The sequence below is a fragment of the Esox lucius genome, chromosome 19, assembly GCF_011004845.1.
Source record: "Esox lucius isolate fEsoLuc1 chromosome 19, fEsoLuc1.pri, whole genome shotgun sequence".
In the NCBI taxonomy this organism is placed as follows: domain Eukaryota; kingdom Metazoa; phylum Chordata; class Actinopteri; order Esociformes; family Esocidae; genus Esox; species Esox lucius.
Window position 1 is genome coordinate 40043321 of NC_047587.1, and position 25703 is coordinate 40069023.

The following is a 25703-nucleotide window of genomic DNA, read 5'->3' on the forward strand; positions in this document are numbered from 1 at the left end:
GGAGATTCTGGACCAATGCGTTAGTCGGTGTTGTCCACCACCATAATCAAAACACCAAATGAGGGAATTTCTTTTGGAAAAATTGTGTCCCATCCCTCCAATAGGGTACCAGAGACTCTTAGAATGGCCTCACCATGAGATAGGATGCAGGTCAGGCCGCAGGCTGTTAGCCAGCCTGCTAGCATATTGGAGTCTGTTGATAGCATAGCCAGAGTAGTTAGTACAGCTTTACCTATTGCCACTGTGACTCGTTCCAGGCTGAGAAAAGTTAAACAAGGTAGTGCTAACAAAAACAACCTTATTAAGATAAAGCCTTCCTCCACCTCAGTCACAAATAAAAATAAAAATGACTGTATCACCTCGCATCTCAATATGAGACTCCTAAATGTTAGATCCCTTGCTCCAAAGGCTGTTGCCGTAAATGAATTAATCTCTGATCATAAACTAGATGTTATTGGTTTATGTGAAACGTGGCTAAAACCTAATGAATTCACTGCCTTAAATGAGGCCTCTCCTCCTGGTTATACTAGTGATCATATCCCTCGTTGATCCCGAAAAGGAGGGGGTGTTGCTAATATTTATGACAGTAAATATAAATTTACTCTCAAACATTTCACTGAGTTTCATTCTTTTGAAGTTTTACTCATGAAAGTTATCCAGGCCGATAAATCGTTTTACATAGCTACTTTTTATAGCCATACACAATGTTCCTCAATGAGTTTCCAGAATTCTTGTCTAACTTTGTAGTCATGGCAGATAGTATTTTTGGCGATTTCAATATTCATATGGAAAAGTCCAATGATCCTCTTCAAAAAAAGCCATAATTGACTCAATGGGTTTCATCCAACATGTCTCAGGTCCAACACATTGCCACAATCACACCTTAGATTTAGTCCTGTCACGAGAAATTGATATTGTAGATCTAATAATGTAGATCTAATAATAAAACAAAGCTTAGCAAGTGAATTGGGTCTTCACTTCACTAGTTGTAATGAATACATGAACTACTTTGATGAAAAGATCATCACCATTAGAAAACAAATAACTGACTCCTCCTTAAATAGTTATTTAACCTCCCTGACCAGGTGTCAATGGGGACACTTGAATTTTTTGATACCGTATCGCTCGACACATTTACTAAATTTGTAATAAGTTCTAAACCCACAAACTTGCAGCTAGACCCAATTCTAACAAAATTACTTAAGGAGCTATTTCCTGTGCTAGGTCAGCCAATGCTGAACATAATAAATTCCTCCCTTTCCTCTGGATGTGTACCAAACTCACTAAAAATAGCGGAAATTAAGCCTCTTCTAAAAAAATTTAATCTGGATCCCGACATATTAAACAATTATAGGTCAATATCGAACCTCCCATTCCTCTCAAAAACCTTAGAAAAATTTGTTTCCCCACAACTGAATGCCTTCCTGAAGACAAATAACATTTATGGAATGCTCCAGTCCGGTTTCACATCCCATCATAGTACTGAGTACACTCGTGAAGGTAACACATGACCTTCTAAAGGCCTCAGACAAAGGCTTCAATTAGTGCTGCACACGGCTGCTAGAATCCTAACTAGAACTAACACATTGGAACACATTACTCCTGTACTAGCCTCTTTATACTGGCTGCCTGTTAGGGTTAGGGCTGATTTTAAGGTTTTATTGTGTAAGGTTTTATCCCTCCAACACGTTTTGGGGGCGGAGTCACTGGCATGTTGTTGTCTCTCTGTTGCGCACATCCTGCAATTGGGCTGTACTCTGCTGGCAATACTTGGCCCTCATTCAGGGTGGTTGCGGTTGGTGGGTGTCCCTTTGTTTGATGCTTGGCAATGTGGGTGGATTGAATTTCTGCCTGTTGGGCCCTGTCCAGAGCCTCCCCCTGGATAGGGCCACAGTGTCACTAGACCCCCCTGGCGGAGTACCAGGCTTGAAAGATTCGTTGCTGTCCCTGTCCAAAGTCCTGGTTGTGTTGCAGATCAAGACGATACCTGACGATTTCAGCTGCCCAATATCAGACCTTGCCAATATCAGCGTACTCCGGCGGGATGTTGGTTTTGAGGGCGCCCTCCGGGCTCCACTTCACTATTGACAATGACACTGTAACAGAATGCAATAATGTGCAAATTATTTAATTCCTATATTTAACTGAAAATGCTACAAAGACATATCAAATGATGAACCAGAGACATTTTATTGTTTTTGGGAAAATGTATGCCCATTTTGAATTTGATGTATATCACACCACCCATACACTGCCAAAAGAAGTCTAGCCCTTACAACTCAACATTCAACATGGAATATTTTGAGAGAAGCCACAGAGAGGTCATTATTTTGAAGAAGCTACAGAGTTTAAGGGCTGGGAGTGGAGACATGGTGCACCAGTCAACCATATCAAGATCTCTGCATAACACTTTATTGGAGGGTGGCATGAAAAAGCTCTAACTCAAAAAACAAATTTCTAAAAGCATGTCTGGGGAAGGCAGAAAGCTGGAGATGGATACAGTTATGATCTAGTAAAAGGTCTTGTTGTCAGATGAGACTAAGAAGTCACTATGTGTGGTGCAAAGTAAGAATGGATAGAGCAAAATACCTTGAAATACTGCAAGATACTCTGCTTCAGTTTGCTAAAATCTACAGTTGGGGGGGAAATTCACCTTTCAAAAGAGGAATGAGCCTAAGCACATGGTCTAAGGTTATAAAAACTGAATCCAGTACTTGCTTTGATGTACTTCTTATCTTTTAATTCTTTATTTTAAATTGTTTGGATGTGTAACATCAAGCAAGTTTGAATTTGCATAAACAAGTTTTCATAAACCATTTTCCTCTCAGCCCTTCTCATATTTCTAACATGATTGAGACTTTCAACTGTTAATTTCTTTAAACATGTTAAAAGCATAGGGAGTCTGTCATTTTTTCTGTCAAAATGTAACACCTGTTTATGCATTACACTTGCTGAACAACAATTTTTATGAGTTTGAAATTGAAAGCTGTAGAAAATGTTTTTTAAGATACCTCCCTCAAATTGTTTCTACATTTGTTTAAAAATGTGGGACTGATATCAAAGTCATTCAATATAAAGAGTTTCATGGATTTTCACCCTTAAACAACTAGCCTTATGCAAGCACCAGTTGCACAGCATGATGGAAAAGAAAGTACATACACAGTAGTGGAAGTTGCTTCAAAAACACTTAAGTTGAAATGATTTAAAGGCAATTATACATCCGTCTCATCTTTATAAACAATGGATACTTAATCTGTGCTAGGGCATTATCATAATTCTTGTGCTTCACAAAAAAAAACTGTCTTATACAGGCTGCTGCTTCAGTCATTCGTTTAATTCTGAGAAGGGCCGATGGCAACATGTTGTTCAAAGTGACTATTGTTTTAATGAGAACCTTTCCTAAAAAGGTAATAGAAATCCTCAGCCTACTTTCACATCCTGGCTGTAGGCCTTTTAGAAACAATGCTGGATTTTTATAATATTCAAATTAAGTTAAGTAACTAGGAAGGTTTAGAGAATGCTTTTCAACTAGAGCGTGCAATTAAGAAGACTTGACAGCTACAAAAAAAGACAGAAACAAGACAATTATTTCAGTAAAGCGTTTTTAGTGCATAATCTCTTGTCTGTATAAGTTAACTTCTAAATGACATTGTTCTGTGCTAAATGGCTTTTAAAATATACTTTAGAGACTGCTGAGTCCTGCTGAGTGCAGTTATAATTCATATGCATCCATACCCATGCACAGTCTTACTATGCCTGCCATGGTCAGTTTTTGTTTGAGTAGCCATTGCTTGGTATTATATGATACAGTAGAGGGCCATCATTAGGAGGTTGATGGTTGAGAATGCTGCTTAGTGCACTTTTGATCTGAGCTCGACATGGTACAAAGTGAAACTGGACACCCTTTTGCACACGTTTATATAAGATTATGTATTTTTAATAGATTCAACATTATGCAAATATGAACATGCTGTGTAAGGTACATTGTGCGGTGGACCTGTGAACAACTACAGTACTTCATTGTCAGCTAAACTGCTCTGAAAGTCCTTTGCAGAGACTTTTGGGTACTGCTGTGTAGATCTGACCAGTTTTCTTGCAAATCATTGTGATATTTTCTTCTTCCTTTGACTTGCACTGTACAATATAACAACAGTGTTCTAGAAAGTTGAAATTAGAAACTGGAAGTATTGAATTTTCTACAGCCTGTTGCAGAAAGGTGTCAATTTCACTTTGCACCATGTGGTCAGGTCCTGGCTAAGAGGAAGCCCCTAGCCATCTCTGCGCTAGTCTGGGGGCCATAGTCAGGACCTGGCAGAGGAGAGGCCTCTAGGCTTCTCTGCCCAGTTGCTTTTAGTTTTCCCCAATTAGAGGCAGCTGTATATTGTTGCCTCTAACTGGGGACCCTATATTAGTTGAGTTTGTCCGCACCACTGTATGGATCATTGTTTATGCTTCCTGTGTGTTTTTGCGTATATTAGCCTACATTTAAAAGGTAATATCTTGCTACCTGTTACTCACGCTTTGGGTGGGGCTACTGTTGGGCCTCGGGCTCTACCTCAAACTGGAGCGGTCGCATTATATATGGATCATTTTGCAACTATGGGCATTTTGGATCTGAATATCTGTCTGGAAACAGCCTTGAATAGTGGCTTAGCCACTACTACCATACTGTGTGGCTATGACCATACTATTTGAGAATATACAGATTTTTATTTGTTACCCCAAAAACCAGATGGAAAATGTCATTACCTCCAGGTAATAAAATTAGCTATTTTAGTTGAAAAGGAAGTTACAGAAATTGTGCCCAATGTATTATATATCTAACATTTCACTTCATGTTTTTTTTACAATATGTATTTAATTATTTATCTTAATCATGTTTATATGTGTGACGGTACGAGTGCAATGTGTGTGTAAAAATGAGGCAGTGAAAAAAGGAAAAATAAGGAAGACAGAAACTTGAGCAAAGAAAATCACACCCTACATTCAGAAACAAGAAACAATAATCCATGCTGTATTGTGACTAACAGAACCAATATATACTGAACTAATGACTAAGTGAAAACAGGTGCGTCCTCAGGGAACGCTGCTGCCATCACCTCCGGCTGGTGGTTAGTACACCGGCGAGGTGGAGCGCTGGATGAGAAGAGGAGCTGCGGTGCCACATGGAGCAGACGTCACAAAGTCCATACAAGCCTTGATGATACTCAGAAACAAGTATTTGCCACTTGATCATTTTTATATTTTACATTATTTTAGGAATTATTAAAAACAAGCATTCATGGTTCACATACAGTAAAAATCATCGATATCAATAGTAATTTAACACACAGTTTTCATAAATTATTTTACTGTGTTGGTAAAAACAACTGTGAAAAATACCATTAAACTCCAATTTTAATAAAGATATAGAAAACCGTACAAAACAACAAAAAACAAAGGTTACATGCATCAAGACCTTAAATAATCTTTTAGAAACATTTTGGGATTCAATGCATTAGGCAGAAATACATGTACAAGGCTGGAAACACTAGTTGACAGTAAACAACTTATTGTTTACTGGCTGCAGTTTATTTATTCAGACTCATGAGATGCATGTTTAGGTTTTGTTCTTAATGCTCTCTGTCTTAACAAGTGAGAAAATGTTCTCCCAGATTGCATCATTAAGCATCATATGGTGTTTTGTTATTGGATGAGGATCAGGGACAAGCCCATGCACATTTTCTGGTACCATACAATGTCCTCTCTCATTGGCCAAAATAATCGTCTACATCTTGTATAATACCAGGGCAAGGGTCTTCATCATATTTTACAACACATTACTTTCCAATGAGTCCCTCATCTGTGCCTGCAATGGGCTGCATTGCATTAGGCGATGACCACGGTGCTGTGCAGGTTGAAGGGGAAGGTTGTGCTTTGTCTGCCTCATTTTAATTGTGTGCCGGCCAAAACAATGACCTAGATGTGAAGTTGAGCAGAAACAATTTAGAACACTCCAAGTGATTTGTCCTGGAATGGCAGTGATGATCTGTAAACACATAGAACATTTCTTAAGATAATGAATACACAGGAAATCTCCAACATATTGATTTGAAAATCTACAATTCGATCTAGATTTTGTCATAAGAAATCTACAGTTTAACGTTATAAATATGACCTGATGTTTTTTCTGCTGACATAACATGGTTAAGACACTTGTAATAACACATATGTTTAGAAATATTATGACATATTGTGTGATTTTAGTTATGACACCTATGCAAGTCTGTCAAAACATAACAAACCATCCTGTAACACCACTTTTTTATTTTACATTTCATTATAAATGGTATATATCAATATAATTATGCATGAAATGATGTCAGAAATGTACCTATCCAAGTGTTTTGTTTCTCTTGACTTCAGTGTTTTGTTTCTCCTGTCCCGGCCGCCCCGGCGCCCTCTCCTGTCCCGGCCACCCCGGCGCCCTCTCCACACACTTGTGACATGTACTCTGCATGAATTACAGATGTATTTTATGTTTGTATATAACATCTCTAGCCACCATGACTACCTTATGTCATTGCCTAATCAAGTAGCCTACCTCATGCATTTGTTTGAATTTGGGAAAAATGTAATAGAGATTCTTCATGAAGTATTTGTTTGTGGCTAACATCTTTCAGGAAATCTAATGTTTACAGGCACCCACCTGAACCCCATTCTAACCACATTTCAGCCTAAACATCAAAGGACAACACCTTAAACAGCTTAGGTGTAATTCAATGGGTTAAAGGCCTGCACACCATGTAGCTGTACAGATAAGAGGGGCTGATATTTGTTTTATACAGTAGCCTAACATACCAGATATTGTCCTTGGTGCGTTAATCAAGAAAACAATATGAGATGGCAAGATTCTACATAGATTTATATGGGCTACATTTAGATGCAGCCAGTTATTGTAGTAAGTTATGGACTGATATTTTATGTATATTAAACTAAATTAAGGGCATTTATTTAATTCCAAGTCAAGCACTGTCCATAGTTTGCAATAAAACACAGTATGTCTTTACCATAATTCACTGCTTTTAAACAGAAAAAAAAAGCCAAATCTGAACACATTCTAAAATTGTGATTAATCGTCATAAACTACAAAGATGATGCCATTGATCGCAATTAATTATTTAATCATTTGACAGAACAAATGTTTTGATAATCCAGGGCCCACTGCACCAGCGTAAGGTCTGACGATGGGTCTTAGGATTTCATCCTGGTACCTAACAGCAGTCAAGGTACTGTTGGCTAGCACTTGGGGGTCTGTGCGACCCTCCAAGAATATGCCTCCCCGGGACCATCACTCACCCACCGCCAAACTGGTCATGCTGGATGATTTTGCAGGCAGCATCACATTCACTACGACGTCTCCAGAATCTTTCACGTCTGTCACATATTCATTGTGAATCTGTTTTCATCTGTGAAGAGAATGGGGCACCAGTGGCGGACCTGCCAATTCTGGTGTTCTCTGGCGAATGTCAATCGTGCTGCATGGTGATGGTCCCACTAGAGGATGTTGAGCCCTCATGCCACCCTCATGGAGTCTGTTTATGAAAGTTTGGTCAGAAACATGCTCATCAGTAGCCTGCTGGAGGTCATGCTGCTGGGTTTATGCCCTTTTACGGCTCTTTCCAGTGCTCCTCATTTATAGGCCCGTCTCGTGGTATCTCCTACATGCTCTTGAGACTGTACTGGGAGACACAGCAAACCTTGTGATGGCACATGTGAATGTGCCATCCTGGAGGAGCTGGACTACCTGTGCAACCTGAATGGGCTGCAGGTACCGCCTCATGCTACCAGTAGTGACAAGGACACTAGCAAAACTAGATAAGAATCAGTAAGGAAGAATAAGGAGGGAGCATTTGTCTGTGGCCACCACCTGCCACAGTTCCCTTTTTGGGGGTTGTCTTGCTGTTACCTCTCCAGTGCACCTGTTGTCACTTTCATTTGCACCAAAACAGGTTACATTGATTCACATTGGCTTATGCTTCCTAACTGGACAGACTGATATCCCAGAAGTTTAATTGACTTGGTGTTATACTGTGATGATTATGTGTTCACATAATTTTTTGAGCAGTGTAGTTAGCCTGATGAATCCAACCATTGGTGTCCTGGAATATACCCATGCCATCAGGGAAGAAAAAATCCATAATTGATGCAACCCCAGATCACAGAACAATGCTTCCAGAGGCTTGTACAGAGGGCAATGCAAATTAATTACTTAAAAATCATACAATGTGATTTTCTGGATTTTTGTTTTAGATTCCGTCACTCACAGATGAAGATTATTATGATAATATTTACAGACTTCTACATGCTTTGTAAGTGGGAAAACCTACAAAACCGGCAGTGTATCAAATACTTGTTCTCCCCACTGTATATGTATAGAGTTTCTCACAAAAGTGAGTACACCCCTCACATTTTTGCAAATATTTGAATACATCTTTTCATGTGACAACACTGAGGAAATGGCACTTTGCTACAATGTAAAGTAGTGAGTTTACAGCTTGTATAACAGTGTAAATTTGCTGTCCACACAAAATAACACTGCCATTAATGTCTAAACCGCTGGCAAGTGAAAATGTCCAAATTGGGCCCAATTAGCAATTTTTTCTCCCCGGTGTCATGTGACTCGTTAGTGTTACAAGGTCTCAGGTGTGAATGGGGAGCAGGTGTGTTACATTTGGTGTTATCGCTCTCACACTCCCTCATACTGGTCACTGGAAGTTCAACATGGCACCTCGTTGGAAAGATCTGTGGGTCTGAAAAAAATAATTGTTGCTCTACATAAAGATGGCCTAGGCTATAAGAAGATTACCAAGAACATGAAACTGAGCTGCAGCACAGTGTCCAAGACCATACAACGGTTTAACGGGACAGGTTCCAATCAGAACAATCCTCGCCATGGTTGACCAAAGAAGTTGAGTGCACGTGCTCAGCGTCATATCCAGAGGTTTTCTTTGGGAAATAAACGTATGAGTGCTGTCAGCATTGCTGCAGAGGTTGAAGGGGTGCGGGGTCAGCCTGTCAGTGCTCAGACCATACGCCGCACACTGCATCAAATTGGTCTGCATGGCTGTCGTTCTAGAAGGAAGCCTCTTCTAAAGATGCTGTCAAGATTGTGTGGCTTCAACCAGGTGAGGAGTACCAAGACAAGTGGGTCCTGCCTACAGTGCATGAGTGCTGGGGAGCTACAGTTCTTTGAGGGAACCATGAATGCCAACACGTACTTGGGCATATTGAAGCAGATTATGGTCCCCTCCCTTCGGAGACTGGGATGCAGGGCAATATTTCAACATGATAACGACTCCAAACACACCTCCAAGATGACCACTGCCTTGCTAAAGAAGCTCAGGGTAAAGGTGAAGGACTGGCCAAGCATGTCTCCAGATTTAAACCCTATTGAGCATCTGTGGGCCATCCTTAAACAGAAGGCGGAGGAGTGTCTCTAACATCCACCAGCTCCGGGATGTCATGTCATCATGGAGGAGTGGAAAAGGACTTCAGTGGCAACCTGTGAAGCTCTGGTGAACTCCATGCCCAAAAGGGTTAAGGCAATGCTGGGAAATAATGGTGGCCACACAAAATATTGGCACTTTGGGCCCAATTTGGAAATGTTCACTAAGGGGTGTACTCATTATTTTGGGGGAACAGCAAATGTACACTGTTATACAAGCTGTACACTCACTACTTTACGTTGTAGCAAAGTGTCATTTCTTCAGTGTTATCACTTGAAAAAATATAATCAAATATATCACTTTTGTGAGATACTGTATATATAATATACGATTTTAAATATTCTCATGCCCATTAAAGTATCTGAAAGGACATCAGAGCATCTGAAATGTTCTGATGGATCAGTGTTACTGATTGAGGAGCTTTATGGCTTGAGGGGAAAAACTGTTTGTGAGTCTGGAAGTGCATGCCCGGTGCTCTGGTAGCGTCTACCAGACGGCAGCAGCATGAACAGACCATAGCCTGAGTGGCTGGGATCTTTGATGATGTTCTGTGCTTTCCTCAGGCATCATGAATAGTACATGCCTTGCATGGAGAGGAGATGGCAGCCAATGATGCACTCCACAGACTTCACCATTCTCTGGAGTGACTTGCGGTCTGCATCAGAGCACCTGCCATACCAGTAGCCTGAGAGGATGCTTTCAATGGTGCACCTTTTCACGGCCTTTACCTCTGGGATTACCCGATCAACTTACCTCCTGTTATTTATCAGACCTCAGTTTTAATCGAGTGACGGCACCAAGCGTCTTTGGTTATTTCACACTTGCCCTAGGATCTTTTTATTTAGATTTAATGTCTTTGGAGGGATTACACCAAACTCAGTTTACCAGGCACTGGAATGTAGCGTAAGGCGTAACTTGACCCACTGCAAGGTCAGTTAACTTCCACCCCTGGCTTATGACACGTGTCCTAAGTCTGGAACAGTCCTATCGATCAATCCTCCGATGGAGGAACTTTTTATGTTTAGAACCGGTTCACTCACCGAGCCTGAGGTACTGAGAGTTGCCCCTATCGCTGGCTTTATATAGCCTTTATGTTCTGTTTAAACTATTTTCTGGTTTTCTCCAAGGTGTGGGTATTTCCCAGCTGTAAATCACAAATCCTTTTTTAAAAATCTAATGCTGATCTTCTGTCTGTCTGGGCATTCTCTGCTAAGGTGGGGTCAGAGATCAGATCTTTTTATGGTGTGGACTCAAGTTTCGTATTCCTTCTCAGGAACGAATCCCTGGTCAACCCACTTCTTTTTACCCTACCATATATTATCAAAAATATTATATACTTTATTAAACCTAGAACAAGCACCTCAAGGAATTAATGTATTTTTTAACCAACCTTGGAGCAAACCAGTACCACACACACTCTCACCGACGATCGCATCAACCCCTTTCTCTCAGTTGCCTGCAAGGGACCTGGACGGGGAACTAATATTGTCTCAAGGTCTATGTTTTGATTTATGGAGTATGCGGAATCTCAATGACTACTATCTCTAGTAAAAACAGGGCTGTGGCTCACATGCAGAGGAGTTATGATCAAGCATTTGACATTCACACACACACAGACCAAGAGGGAGAGCTCTTACAAGTTCCTACCTTTATTCAGTCAATCACTAGTACAGCCAGCGCTGGGTTCCGGGAGGGTCCAATAACCAAGAGTTAGAGCAACTCTTCTCGAGTCTTCGCTCCAAAAGCAAAAAAGTGCCCCGTTATCGGACCCTCCAGGCCCTTTTATAAACTTTTTTATTCATGAGGTTCATGAGGGAGGTACACATTCTACGTAACTGTACAATGATTGGTTTACCATAATATCATCATATCGCAGTAATGGATTGTTCATTCCAGCGTTGAACTGTCTGAGAAACTGTTTTTTTCTGTTTTAGAAGTCTGTAGGATGGGAGGAGCAAAAGTGAGGTGTGGACTGCGTTCCCAAATGCAGGGCGGGGGAGGGGTTTGTAACCATTCATTATCACCCCGGGTAGGAAAGTTAATGTGCTGGTGAACTGGCATAGCTTGGTGACACCGGCCGGGGTGCAAGCTGAGGTAAAGGCCCCCTGTTGCAAGCTGTTGTAAAGGTATTTTGGTAGAACTTTCCTCATATCTGCTCTATTAAAATCGCATTAGCAGCTGCCTCTGGGAGGGCGTCCTTTAATTACTCCATACTGGACTTCCAGCGCGCACGTTTTATCCGCCTGCGGGGTTACATAGACTGCTGTGATAATACCTGAGCTGAATTCCCATGGAAGGTAAATTTACAGACAGTAGCTTTACAGACACTAGCTCTTTGTCTGGTATAGCACTGCAACATCCGTTCCCAAGCAAGTTAACCATAATGCAGACCCCTCCGCCCTTACTGATATCTATGCTGCCAGTGGATAGAAAAGCCAGCAGGAGTGACGCACCGAAGGATCCAGCCATGATTCCACGAATGATAGCACACAGCAGTTTGCAATATCCTGTTGAATGTTAATCCGCGCGTGTAGTTTGTCCATTTTATTGTCCAGGGATTGAACATTTGCGATTAGTATGGTCTGTAATGGCAGATTGCAGTATCTTGTCTGAGATCTGCATAGGACACCGGCACTAATGTCCCTCTTCTTTCTCTTCAGTCTGCTTATTGGTAAACAAATCTGTGGCAAAACAAAATTATTCCTGCAGTCGGTCCGGTGAGTAGTGTAAAAGTCTGTGTTCATTATATGTATTTAAAAATAATTATACTGTAAAAAATTATATCAGATTAGATTGAGGGACATACGATTCCTATAATAATTTTATTTTAATAGCAATCATCCACTGAAAACACATTTAAACAATTAAGTCTATGTCCTTAATATTATTGAAATTACGTAGAGTGGGGATAACAAGTATTTGATACACTGCCGATTTTGCAGGTTTTACCACTTACAAAGCATGTAGAAGTCTGTAATTTTTATCATAGGTACTCTTCAACTGTGAGTGACGGAATCTAAATTTTTTTTAAAATAATTTTCAAGTAATTAATTTGCATTTTATTGCATGACATAAGTATTTGATACATCATAAACTTAATATTTGGTACAAAAACATTTGTTTGCAATTACAGAGATCATACGTTTCCTGTAGTTCTTGACCAGGTTTGCACACATTGCAGCAGGGATTTTTGCCCACTCCTCCATACAGACCTTCTCCAGATCCTTCAGGTTTCGGGGCTGTCGCTGGGCAATACAGACTTTCAGCTCCCTCCAAAGATTTTCTATTGGGTTCAGGTCTGGAGACTGGCTAGGCATCTTCAGGACCTTGAGATGCTTCTTACGAAGCCACTCCGTAGTTGTGCTGGCTGTGTGTTTCGGGTCGTTGTCATGCTGGAAGACCCAGCCGCGACCCATCTTCAATGCTCTTACTGAGGGAAGGAGGTTGTTGGCCAAGATCTCGCGATAAATGGCCCCATCCATCCTCCCCTCAATACGGTGCAGTCGTCCTGTTCCCTTTGCAGGAAAGCATCCCCAAAGAATGATGTTTCCACCTCCATGCTTCACGGTTGGGATGGTGTTCTTGGGGTTGTACTCATCCTTCTACTTCCTCCAAACATGGCAAGTGGAGTTTAGACCAAAAAGCTAAATTTTTGTCTCATCAGACCACATGGCCTTCTCCCATTCCTCCTCTGGATCATCCAGATGGACATTGGCAAACTTCAGACGGGCCTCGACATGCGCTGGCTTGAGTAGGGGGACCTTGCGTGCGCTGCAGGATTTTAATCCATGACAGCATACTGTGTTACTAATGGTTTTCTTTGAGATTGTGGTCCTAGCTCTCTTCAGGTCATAGACCAGGTCTTGCTGTGTAGTTCTGGGCTGATCTCTCACCTTCCTCATGATCATTGATGCCCCACGAGGTGAGATATTGCATGGAACCCCAGACCGAGGGAGATTGACCGTCATTTTGAACTTCTTCCATTTTCTACTAATTACAATTACAACACTCTATTTTAGTCTCATCTGATCATAGAACTCGGTTCCAAGTTCTAATGACGTTTCGCAAACTCCAAATTGTGAAATTCAATGGTTGATAAAAGTAGAGGATTTGTTCAAGAATGATTGGCATATACTTTACATTTTCTATCAATACTAGAAGCCCTGTATAAATTCCCCTGTAAAAGTGTCAAGCTCTACCAAGTTCATATTAACAGGTATATGTTGAATTTATGGTTATTAGAGTAAACTGTCTTGGTCAAAGATAGAACAGATTTTTCACTTGTTTTTATAAATTCATCAATGTCAGATTTTCGTTTCTTGGGATGTAAACTGCTGTGTGCAGAAACATGCAAAAATCTAATAATATACCAGAAAACGTGTTTGTTTTCAGAGTATAATTGCCATTTTACTAACAATACAATATCAGACCAAGTACAATTGTACCTATTGATATTAAAATCTGAAGAACATCATTTTTAGGTTTAGGTAGGAGGATGGCTTTGGTTGAAGACCCTTGGTTTTCTGTGAAGCTGTTCTCATTAGGATGAAGGTTGTGGGACAGTGAAATTTATGCCATTGGCCTGCATGTTTACGTGTACGGTTGGCTGATCACACGTAATATGCTGGGTGAACTGGACTATTGACTCACTCTGATATGAATCTGGCATCAATCTATTAAACCTATTTTTATATTCCTGCATTCCTGTTTATGGATGTATTGCTTGCTTAGTGCCCTCCCCCCAATATTTTCTCTTCGATTTTGGAACCGTTGTTTAAATAACTCTTTGCAAAGGGTTCAATATTGTGTTCTTCAAAGAAATTCCTGTATTTGGTTCTAACTAGAACACTATAAGAAGGGTTCCATCAAGAACCATTTTATAATCTAAAGGTTTATCAAACTGCATTAACTTATTTTAGAGCAGGAGCATGGTCATTGCACTGTACCCACTTGACCCAAACATTTTTATATCACCAAGAAGGCCAAGGTCCCTGTTTCACGTGAAAAAGGTATATATATATATGTATATATATATATATATATGTATATAATTTGAAATTATGTAATTTATATTATATACTAGAACCATAATTTTTAATTAAAGTATATTAGTTTTTATTTAACCTTTTTACGCGTAAGTTTCAACTATAACTTAACGGACCTCTGGTGTGGGTTTTCAGTACTCAGTTACATTTCCAGAATGTAATTACGACGTCACAATACAGTTCATCCAGAGCTTCCCAAAAACCCCACGCTGCTTAGTAGTTATGCATCTAGTTTCTGATTTGGATTTTATTAGCAAATTACTACCATCAGTAATAATGTTAAAAGGTATACTGTGTAATTATTGACCAACCGTAGAAATTGCTGTCCTTTTTCTAAAGATCGCAGCGCAAAAGATACTGATGCGCTTCACCAGTGGTATCAATAAAACATACGCTAACTATCCGGCAATAGGTGGTGTCAAACCATTTATTTACGTAATTATTTAGAAGCTTTTAAAAGTTTATGGCACATTATTAATTCTGATTCTTGCATTTTTAGTAATAGACAAATACGATCAGTGAATTTTTTTTTTTTGAAGATTACGTTGAGCTTTATTTTTTTAGCTAATTAATGTCTTTAACCCTTTTGCACCCCTCGGGCATTTTTGTACATTTTTCTAATTTTCTTTTTTTTGATTTGGGGATCATTTTGTCTGTGTTGCATGTTACATTTTTGAAATCCAATGTCTTTAACTCTTTCATGTCTTTCATACTCTGTTTATGAATTTTGCACCCTCTTGACACCTTCGTGGACAAAAATGTCACATTGACTTCCATTAAAAGTCACACACATGTGCGCACAGGCGCGCGCGCACACACATGCATGCACACACCCACACACACATATACAGACGTGCGCACACGCACGCGCGTGCACACATACACACAAGTGTGCACACCAAAACTTTTGGGGCACCTTGGTAGTCACATGGCTCAAAAAAATTTAAATACAAGAATTTCATCCATTGGCCTACAATGGGAAAATGGTTGAATCTGGTTGAATCTGGTAGAAGAGTTGTGTGCACGTGTGTGTGTGCGTGCGCACGCATGTGTGTGATGGAATACAGTCAAAATTTCAAATATCACTACTTTTCTTCAAAATGAAATGCTTACATTACAGTATGCATGGTTTTATACTCTATTGGCAGTGAGATAAAAAAATATTTTTTAAATGGAAGTCAATGGGACATTTTTGTCCATGAAAATACATTTTGTTGCTAATCTTTGACATATCCAAGACTCTAATCACCACCAAAGCCCCATGCCTCTACTATTTATTATATGGAAAATATTATTTTTGTAATTATTTTTTGTAATAAATAATGAGGTAATTCAAACAATCAAGCTGGCATTTAAAGGGTTAAAATCCAGAAAATTATTGAATGTTTCGTTGTTTTGAGCAGGTTTCAAGTTCTTTAAGAGATTTATGAAAAAAAAAGCTGAAAGAAATATTAATGTATAAATATTTAATATATATCAGTTTATTGTACGTGTAAATTTTTGTCCACGAAGGTGTCCAAAGGGTAGTAAATTTGAGGGGTGCACAAGGGATATGCACAGCCATGTTTATTTATTTTGCATTGTATTCTGGGCAGGGGTGAAAATCTGATATCAACTTTGGAAGGGACAATTACATGAAATATTCTCAAGAGCAATTCCTCAGGGGGACACCAAAAGTAGTGCTGTAGTACTGTTTTAGTTGCCATTGGTTTGCTCGCTACTGCAGCTCTGCAAATTCAACTATTGCGTGTGTCAACCCTACCAACATAAAACAAATTGACTGGATCAACCTCATGTTAGCTACTTGCATTGAGATGGTTAATACGAATACAGTCAATCAGCTTAGGAAAACTTTCTACAAGTCATGTTACCCGTTTGTAGGTTTTGTTTGTTTCTCAACCAAAGATAAAGAAAAGGTGATAAGATGAGTAACTCTGAGACCAGACGGTCATTTACATTTGTTCATCTTCCAGAGAGACTTCTACATGCTTTGTAAGTGGGAAAACTTGCAAAATCTGCAGTGTATCAAATACTTGTTCTCCCCACTGTATATAAAAAATCAATCATATAAGATTTTCTTTAGACTTTAAGAATATGTTGTTGTGTTTTTGTCTTTGTTTTGTATAGGTATTTTATAGGAACCAATCCTATCAGATAACTTCTGGGCAAATATTTACTTAGAAATCGCTGTATATTAAATCCACACGAATAACTAATAATACCTACATGTATCCAAGCATGTATAGTGTCTTTCTTAAATGCGATAGATGAAGACAAATAGTAAATGTTAAATCACTTTATTAATTACTTTGTTCAATCAATCAATCAATCAAATTAGAAGGGTGAAATTTAGGAAGAAACCTAGAGAGGACCCTGGCTCAAAGGGGTGACCAGTCCTCTTCTGGCTATGCCGGGTGAGATATTAAGAGTCCAATTGGAATAATTTATAAATGCATGAGGGTTAAATCCAGTGTCTATTTAAATTTATGCTAGGTCAGAAGTATGACCAGATGGACAAGGACAGGGACAGCAAACGGACCCCCCAAACCAGGTACTCCGCAGGTGTGGACCAGGACCTCATGTCCTCCTAAAGTTTAAAACGGGAGGAGACTTGGAATATGGACAGGGCCTAACAGGCAGGAAATCAATCCAGCCTCATTGCCAGGCATCAACCAAAGGGACACCCACCAACTGCAAACACCCTGAATGAGGACTGAGTATTGCCACACATTTAATCACATTTTTATTAAAAGCAAAATAAAATTACTTAACCCTTAACTGAAACGAAAACGCGCGTGGAGGACGCGCGCCAGCCCTCCGGACGTGGTGTTCGGCGCACGTCATCGCCGGCCTTCTAGCCACACCGCTCCTCCTCCCACGGCACTGTCATGTTTTGTTATTGCACGCACCTGATGTCCATTCCCTCATTAGATCGCATATATAAGTTCCTGTGTTTCTGGCTGTCTTTGTGTGGTATTGTTCTATGTCCTTTGACTGTACTGGAGTATACGGATGCACGCTTGTTTTGTGCTTGTGCACTTTTGTTTTGCGTGTCATTTCATTGTGTTCAATACAAAAAACGTTCATCGCCCCCCTGCATTTGGCTCGCCTTTTTTTGACGCACTCCACTACACCCACACCGTGACATTAACATTATTTTTAATTGCTTAAAATTTCCACCAGTTCTAACATAAAGGGTTTTGAGAACATATGTTTGGTATTTCAGAAATAGTTAATATTAGCATACTTATTTGTTTTTTCATCCTGTCTTCTTGATTTGCCAAATAAATAGGAATAAAGCTCTTGAGACAACTGAAATAAAGGCATTTATTTTAAGCAATGGAGGAATACTCAGTTTGTTATTGCCCTGAAAACAAGCTGTTGGCCATATTTCTCCTACAGGTAAGCTTTCCATAAGTAGCAAGCTAGGTACCTCATATTAGTAATACTAGCTACTCATATACAGTTGTGCTGATAAGTTTGCATACCCTGGTAGAAATTGTGACATTTTGGCATTGATTTGGAAAAAAACTGTATTTTATTTTATTATACATGCACATTTCGAATTTGATGCCAGCAACACGTTTCATAAAAGCCGGGACAGGGGCATGTTTACTCTTTTAACTATACCCTGTAAGCGTTTGGGAACTGAGGAGACCAATTGCTGTAGCTGTGATTGGTTGATTGGCTCCTTTTTAAATCATAATGATAACAAATATCACCCGAATGGCTCTGATCAAAAGTTATATACCCTTGGATGTTTGGCCTTATTACAGACACACAAGGTGACACACACAGGTGAAAATGGCAATTAAAGGTGAATTTCCCACACCTGTGGCTTTTTAAATTGCAATTAGTGTCTGTATATAAGTCAATGAGTTTGTTAGCTCTCAGGTGGATGCACTAAACAGGCAGAAAATAAATGTCAAAAGACCTGTGTATGAAGGTAATGGAACTTTATAAAGATTGAAAAGGATATAAAAAGATATCCAAAGCCTTCCAAATTCCAGTCAGTACTGTTCAATCACTTATTAAGTGGAAAATTAGGGGTTCTCTTGATGCCAAGCCAACACCTTGACACGTCTCACAGCTTCTGGCACACTGTAATTTGGAATAACAAGACCAAAATAGAGCTTTATGGTCATTGTGAAGCATGGTGGTGGCTCACTGATATGTTGGGGGTGTGTGAGCTGTAATGGCACGGGGAAACTTTTCAAAAATGATGGCAAGTTGAATACAACATGTTATCAGAAAAAATTTACATTCTTCTGCACGAAAACTGTGCATGGGACGCTCTTGTACTTTCCAGCACGACAATGACCCTAAGGCCAAGTTAACCCTCCAGTGGTTACAGCAAAAAAATAATCAGGTCCTCTGACCTTAATATCATCAAGCCACTCTGGGGAGATCTCAAAGGTACAGTTTATGCAAGACGACCAAAGACTTTGCATGACCAGGAGGGATTTTGCCAAGGGCAGCAAGGGCCTCATAGACAACTATTACAAGAGACTGCATGCTGTCATTGATGTTAAAATACACAGTATTAAGATCTAAGGGTCTGCAGACATTTGAACAGGGGTCAGTTCAGTTTTTTCTTTGTTGCCATGTTTTGTTTTATGGTTGTGCCATTCTGTTATGACCTACAGTTGAATGTGAATCCCATAAGAAATACAAGACGTGTTTTGCCTGCTCACTCATGTTTTCTTTACAAATGGTACATAGTGGGGAGTGGGGAGAACAAGTATTTGATACACTGCCGATTTTGCTGGTTTTCCTACTTACAAAGCATGTAGAGGTCTGTATTTTTATCATAGGTACAATTCAACTGTGAGAGACGGATTTTAAAACAAAAATCCAGAAAATCACATTGTATGATATTTGAATAATTAATTAGCATTTTATTGCATGACATAAGTATTTGATCACCTACCAACGAGTAAGAATTCCGGCTCTCACAGACCTGTTAGTTTTTCTTTAAGAAACCCTCCTGTTCTCCACTCATTACCTGAATTAACTGCACCTGTTTGAACTCGTTACCTGTATAAAAGACACCAGTCCACACACTCAATCAAGCAGACTCCAACCTCTCCACAATGGCCAAGACCAGAGAGCTGTGTAAGGACATCAGGGATAAAATTGTAGACCTGCACAAGGCTGGGATGGGCTACAGGACAATAGGCAAGCAGCTTGGTAAGGAGGCAACAACTGTTGGCGCAATTATTAGAAAATGGAAGATGTTCAAGATGACGGTCAATCTTCCTCGGTGTGGGGCTCCATGTAAGGTCTCACCTTGTGGGGCATCAATGTTCATGAGGAAGGTGAGAGATCAGCCCAGCCCTACACAGCAGGACCTTGTCAATGACCTGAAGAGAGCTGGGACCACAGTCTCAAAGAAAACCATCAGTAACACACTACACCGTCATGGATTAAAATCCTGCAGCACACGCAAGGTCCCCCTACTCAAGCCAGCACATGTCCAGGCCCGTCTGAAGTTTGCCAATGTCCATCTGGATGATCCAGAGGAGGAATGGGAGAAGGCCATGTGGTCTGATGAGACAAAAATTGAGCTTTTTGGTCTAAACTCCACTTGCCATGTTTGGAGGAAGAAGAAGGATGAGTACAACTGCAAGAACACCATCCCAACCATGAAGCATGGAGGTGGAAACATCATTCGTAGGGGATGCTTTTCTGCAAAGGGGACAGGACGACTGCACCATATTGAGGGGAGGATTGATGAGGCCATGTATCGTGAGATCTTGACCAACAACCTCCTTCCCTCAGTAAGAGCATTGAAGATGGGTCGTGGCTGGGTCTTCCAGCATGACAACGACCCGAAACACATAGCCAGGGCAACTAAGGAGTGGCTCCGTAATAAGCATCTCAAGGTCCTGGAGTTGCCTAGCCAGTCTCCAGACCTGAACCCAATAGAAAATCTTTGGAGGGAGCTGAAAGTCTGTACTGCCCAGCGACAGCCCCGAAACCTGAAGGATCTGGAGAAGGTCTGTAAGGAGGAGTGGGCCAAAATCCCTGCTGCAGTGTGTGCAAACCTGGTCAAGAACTACAGGAAACGTATGATCTCTGTAATTGCAAACAAAGGTTTCTGTACCAAATATTAAGTACTGCTTTTCTGATGTATCAAATACTTATGTCATGCAATAAAATGCAAATTAATTACTTGAAAATCATACAATGTGATTTTCTGGATTTCTGCTGGATTCCGTCTCTCACAGTTGAAGTGTACCTATGATGAAAATTACAGACTTCTACATGCTTTGTAATTTTATTTTAATTACAAACTCAAATGCCAATTCCCATAGACATTTGGTGCTCCTAGTCTTAATCCCCCAGTTGGCATATCCAAAGCAATAGTCTCTACTCCCAAGCTTTCATTTTTTACACAAAGTCAGGGGTTATTAATTAAGAATGAATTGGAGGCTTTGAAGGTTAATTTACAGGATCAATAACTGACAAATTCCCCAGTACAATTGTCTGATCTGTTTATAACCTAGAGTGTGTAGTTGCCAATTTAAAAGTCCCAAAATGTTACCTATTATAACTAGTGTTATTTTGGCATTGTAGCATGTTGAGTGCGGTCACAAATAGTCAACATTGTGTGATCATTTTGCTTAGAATTTCATAAATCTTGGGTTTGGAAAAAGATACAGGTAAGCTGTTTCACCCATTACTTAGGTGTAGCCCCCAGTTGACATATCCAAAGCACAAATATCAAGTTACCAGCTTGTTAATGGTACCTATTGTTGTTTCTGCACCAAGATAAATGACAAAACGTTGTAAAATTGCATGCAACTAACAGAGGAGTGTGTTTTGTGTTTTCTCAGAATTAGGAATAAGATTGAGGGGTCAGGATTGATCAGGTTTTTGAGCAGCTATTTGAAAAAAGCAACAGTATGGGTAAGTGTTATGGAATGAAATTCTGACACTTAATGAATACAGTTTAAACACACAGTGATGTAAGTATATATTACATTATTGGCTTCAATTATTACAATTTTTATTATTTTTTATTAACCCAGCCAATAGTGTCATAGCCGGACAATAACGTAAGAACCTATTACAGCATGAGCAAAAAGTTATTACGTTATTGGTTCAGAGAAGTTATTACATTATTGGTAAGTTATTACATTATTGACTTTTATTACATTAAGAATGGAAAATGTATGACGTTATTGGCAGTTATTACATTAACAGTAGTTATTACATAATTAGCTGCTACAACATGATTGCCATCCATAGTAGTAACCACAACTGGTAAGCATATAAACCATGTGAACACTGGCAATGTCTTTCAACATGGAGCAGGATCGAAAGCAAGGCAGAGGAATAAATCAGAGAGCCTCTGGACAGGGTCAAAACTGAACTGCAGTGAACCATCGCATTGGCATCCCAAAACTCCACAGTGTTGGCACACTCTCATTGGACAATGAGCAACTGTCCATGTGCCTGGACAACGTGGAGGAAACATATTCATGTGTGTAGCCATATCCGAAGATGGGATGGTAGGACATAAGCCACTTCTTGGGTTTTACAATGCTGTGGCTGCATACCTCATTGAGGTCCACAATTACATTTTGTGTAATAATGTTAAGCTCCATCATTCAGAGGTGGTTTAGGAATGGTTTTGGGACAATCCTAGATTACTGACCCTAAACTTGGCCCCACAATGACCTTTTCATTATGGAGGTGGATAGAAAATTACTGTAGTATGAGCAAACATTGACATTTCTTTATGATAGTCTTTGTTACAGTTGATTAGACAATAAACATGTTATAATAAAAGTTACCTTCTTAGCATCAGTGATTGTAGAAGATGTCTACATTTCTCACACTTCTAGTTATGGGATAGAAATTCCGGTAATGATTTCAGCTGTGGTGGGTAATGCACAGCTAGAGTCTTGCTTGATATGAAAACAGTGAAATAAACTGTAACAGATCACCTTTAGCACTTCAAATAGTCATTCTGAAACACGTGTCTTACAACACTTAGTTGTGAAAAAAGGTCCTTTGTGATAATCGGTTGTGTGTTTTGTACTAAGAGTGGTGAAATATTACCACATACTGGTGTGAATAGTACCAAAGCGTCCAAAAAAATCTAAATTCCAGTTGTACTAAACACTTTGTGATTAAAACAAACAAGGCCTTGAAGGGCAGGGGCTCTCCCGACCTGCGTACTGGCACCTGACGTTTTCCATTGCTTGAGCTCTTATTTCTCTTACGTTATTAGCAAAAAAATAGTGTTGAGCACCTGTCCATAACATTTGGAAGATGATGCTCTAACTGAACAGACTCTTTGTGGTCCAATGGGCTTAAACTCTAGACATTGTGTGCATAAGTTTGTAATAAATATATTCTGCAGCTCATTTGTTTCAATTTATGCTTTCAGGTTTACAAAAAAATCTCCATTCTCATGCTTACCCGAACCAAATTGTCAAGCTCCTCTAAAATCACTCTCACATTCTCAAGAAGTGATTTCACCTTGTCTAACAGTGGTCTCACCTTGTATAATAGTGATCTCACCTTATCTAATAGTGGTCTTACCTTGTATAATAGTGATCTCACCTTGTCTAATAGTGGTCTCACCTTGTCTAATAGTGGTCTCACCTTGTCTAATAGTGGTCTCACCTTGTATAACAGTGGTCTCACCTTGTATAATAGTGATCTCACCTTGTATCACACATAACCCCAACAATCACAGTCAAAATGAGGTTCAAGTGTGCAGCACATTCTTTGTGAAGGGGGGTGTACAACAGTGTTGATTTCAATTGGATATATTTGGTTGTCTCTTTCATCTCATTGCCCTTTCCAATAATTGGCTTGTAAGGTGACGTTTTTCTGCTGGAAGGAGAACGGTGTGACTATTTTTCTTTTAAATGGGTTGATCATGTCTGTGAGCTGGAGGGAAGTTTCCTGTATCCCCCTATTTAACATGTTGACCCACTCAAGCATGATTTTTCAATAAAATGTTTATGAGGAACTCTATTTAGTATTGCTCAGAATTTAATAATTCTCGAAGGATGTATACCTCCTCCTGCATTTTAACATAATTAACAAAACATTTCCACAAGATCAAATGGGAATCACTAAGAAACCGAACAGCTGTGTGCCCGGCTTTGATCGTGTAAGTATGATGCATGTATGTTGATCATGCAAACTCCAATTAATCAGTTTGATTCCAAATCATTAATTGATTTCGGTTTTGTTTGTATACATTCATGTTTACAAGTAATTTGTTAGGAACTCCATTATGTGACAAAACATGATAGGTCAATGATATAAAAAACCAAGCCAGTTATATTTTGCAGTGCATTGATTACATTTTTGACAAGCTTGTTTTCAAATGAAAAACATTTATTTCATTTCTTTGAGCTGAATGATAACAGCTCCAAAAACAATGAAACTAGTAGTCTGTTTCCCATTCTTTTACATCAGCAACCTTGTAATATATCCTGACATGGTTACTGTATTGACGTCAAGAAATATTTGTTATAAATCCATAAATCTTAGTAAAATACAACTAAAGCACAAGCCAGTTCCATTGCTCAGTGCAACCTTTTCATTTTGAAGAGATTTTATAAGAAAATGTGGAAACAGTAAGCCAGTAAATTTGTTTTATCTCCCAAAATAACACAAATAGCATGCTGTGTATCTCCTCCATGCTCTTGAGACTGTACTGGGAGACACAGCAAACCTCACGACGGCATGTATGGATGTGCCATCCTGGAGGAACTGGATTACCTGTGCAACCTGAATTTGCTATCAGTAGTATAGCAAAAGGCAAAACTAAAGAATGGTCAATCAGGAAGGATAAGGAGAGTGCAATTGTCTGTGGCCACCACCTGCAAAACCATTCCCTTTTTAGGGGTTGCTTTGCTAATGCTTCTCCAGGTCACCTGTTGTCATTTTCATTTGCACCAAACTAGGTGACATTGATTCACAATCACTTATGCTTCCTAACTGGACAGACTGATATCCCTGAAGTTTAATTGACCAGGTGCTATACGTGTTCCCTTCATTTTATTGAGCAGTGTATTTGGTTAGAGCCTGGGGAGTGCCATATCAAACCAATCCATTAAAATGTCCAATATTTCAACATTAAGAAATCTGCTCACTGTTAGAGCTTGCTCTTGACAGCTTGTGCTTTGTTATTAAGTTTATATTCATCAATCTCCAAGAACACTTTCTGAAGTACTTGAAAAGCTCTGGTTGGTATCTCAGGTACAGTGCATATGTGTCTGAGCACCATGGCCGATGCAAGAGCCACACTCCCCAAATCGTTAAGAACTTCCATGACCTTGATTATGATCCCCATATCCTCAAGGTGATTGCTGGCATCCACGCCTTTTCCTCTGATGTTGAATATTCCCATAACCTTCTCCTTAACAGCCAGCATAGTACTTTGTCCATGTCGCGTTGGTAAATCAAAAGAAGGGAACCAGGCAAGCCTAGTTCTGCCAGCCCACCATTAGAAGGGATGAATGTTGTTGCCCAGGCTGGATTGGATTAGTGGTTGTGACAGACTGTGTCTTTAACCACTACGCTATTTAAATAGTGGGTGTGGGTGCACGTGATACGTGTGTAGAGATGTGGTGTCTGTTTACTTGCATTGTCAAACCAATTAGTCGAAACTCCAGGTTCCCTACATTAGTTAACATCCAAACCAACAACAGGCATAACAGGATTCCTACACTACATTAAACACATTACTGTAGATGGCAATCTTATAGCTATACAGTACCTAAAATTAAAACTATGACTCAAATCACTCCATGGCTGGTTCGTTTCTTTAGAAAACAAATAGACAGTTGAATAGGTAACCACTATGCCAGTGACCTACGCTGTGTAAATTGAAAACGAGAGTAATATGAACTAATCCTAATGCCTAATTTGTGGCAAGGATCAAACCCTTGTCCCCAACGTGACAGTCCACATCTCTTACCACTACACTATGTTGGGGAGGGCTAGCTAATAGTTATACAGTACCTATAATGAAAACATTGACTCAAATCACTCCATGGCTGGTTTGTTTCTTTAGAAAACAAATAGATATTTGAACAGGTAACTGCTACACCATGTGAACTACACTGGGTCAAAATGAGAGCAATATGAACAAATCCTAATGTCTGATTTGTTTGGTCTGTGGTGAAGATCAAAC

At 39.6% G+C, this 25703-nt stretch overlaps 1 long non-coding RNA gene across 1 annotated transcript; it reads right to left on the reverse strand.

Annotated features, from left to right (window-relative positions):
• Window positions 1–5435: 5435 nt before the first annotated feature.
• Window positions 5436–11218, reverse strand: LOC109615567. The gene is made up of 3 exons (XR_002196564.2): window positions 11136–11218; window positions 6374–6493; window positions 5436–6028 (listed from the first exon to the last, which is right to left on the reverse strand). It is a non-coding gene; the product is annotated as an uncharacterized LOC109615567 (long non-coding RNA).
• Window positions 11219–25703: the final 14485 nt, after the last annotated feature.